Consider the following 2,020-nt stretch of genomic DNA (forward strand, 5'->3'; position numbering starts at 1 on the left):
CTAAGAACCTTGTATCAGAAATGTCTTTGGCATTTATAGGCTTCACAGCCTCATAAGGCAACAATGAGTGATTCAGAATATGACTATTAACATGTAATTATGTTAGTAGCAAAAGGATTGAGATTTTCAAACAGGCAGAGAGGGGAAATTTTTGAAAAATTAACAACAAATCCTGCCAATCGGCCTGGAGAGATGGCCCAGTGATTAAGAACACTGCCTGCTTCTCCAACAGTCCTGAGTTCAATTCCCAGCAACCACATGGTGGCTCACAACCATCTGTAATGGGGTCTGGTGCCCTCTTCTGTCCTGCAGGCATACATGCAGACAGAATACTGAGAATACTGTATACATAATAAGTAAATCTTAAGAAAAAATCCAACCAATCCTTAGGCCATTTGTTGCTTGTTTTAGTGCTGGTGATTGAAGCCAAGGCCTCACTGCACAAGCTAAGCATGCAAGCGACTGCCCAACTACAGCCACAGGTCAGTTCCTTCTGTGGTTGGGTTAGGAAAAGTGAAAGAAATATGGATAGGATTATGGAAGCAGAGATACTAAAACTTTGAACTGCATGACTCATAGCTAAAGCTAATAGCTAATGTACCAAACACTGTAACCAAGGAGTACAGGACACACATATAGAACATTCACAAAACATGACCTTTATGAGGCCAAAAAGGAAGGCTCACAAACTTGGGATAATTGAGTTGTGATCAGAAATGTAAATAAATTTCAAATTAAATTAATAACAGAAAGCTAATAGGAAAATCTTGGTATATAGGTGGAAATTAAGACACACACTCCGAAATAACTGGTGAGTCAAGGAATAATTGTAGAATTGCAAATATTTTTTAACAGAACAGCAATCAAAGCTTGGGAAAAGCTGTTAAACTGGGGCTTAGGTGAAGGAAGTCTTTAACGGTGCAACCAGGTCAAAAGTTAGTGTCAAATATCCATCTCAGATGCAACGAGAGGAACAGGAAAGAAGGAAAAGAAAAAGGGAAACCTAAGCTTATTTAAGAAGGATAGAAAGTTACAAAATACAAAGGAATGAAAAGGACAAGAATGTCCTCCTTTGGGCCCGTGAGCTGGTTTAGTGGGTGGAAGCACTCGCCACCCACCAGGCCTGGTGACCTACATTCCATCAAGCTGTCCTCTGACCTCTGCATGCCCACCATGGCTCATAGGAGCTCCCCAACCCCACCAAAATAAATACATTTTTAAAAAAGCCATAAAACACAGTTGAAAGGAATGAAAGATCTAATATAAATAGAGAAAAGGACATTTTGTGTTTTGAAGTTTAACAAAATGGAAGTCGATGGAGTGATCCACAGAGCTACAGAAATACCTAACAGATTCTCAGTTTGGCTTCTTTGTAAAAAGCAAACATGATTCTTGAATCCTTACAGAATCCGAGGGACTCAGAACAGCCAAAACAATTTTGAAATAGAAAGACAAAGCTGGGAAAACCACACTTCCCAATGTCAAAGCTTACTACCAGGCTATGGCAGTCAAGACAATAGGACCAGGCATAAGGATAGATCAGTGAGGTAGAGTATAAAGCCCGGAACTAAAGCCCTACATTTATGTACAATTGATTGTTAACACAGGCAGCAAGAGCATTCAGTAAGGAAAAAATAGTCTATGCACATACACCTGAATACTCACTTGCAAAATAATAAGGATAATGATGATAATTTAAACCACGACTTCCCACCATGTTGAAAAACCAACTGAAAATGGGTAATATATCTAAGTTATCTAAGTACAAGAGCAAAAGTTATAACACTTCTAGAGGAAACCAGAGAAGTAAATCTATATGTCCTTGAGTTAGGCAAAGCATGCATAGATATAACACCAAAGTATAAATAACAAACAAAAATCTTTTGTATATTTCAGGACACTGTCCGGAAAAGTAAAAGGCAGCCCACAGCTAAAAGAAAATATGTGCTCCAGCCCCCCAGCACCCCTCCCCAACCCGGACCTGCTGTATGCTAGGACCAGTGCTCAAGAACAGTTTTAA

The sequence above is a fragment of the Microtus ochrogaster genome, unplaced genomic scaffold (genome assembly GCF_000317375.1).
Source record: "Microtus ochrogaster isolate Prairie Vole_2 unplaced genomic scaffold, MicOch1.0 UNK42, whole genome shotgun sequence".
Lineage (NCBI taxonomy): Eukaryota > Metazoa > Chordata > Mammalia > Rodentia > Cricetidae > Microtus > Microtus ochrogaster.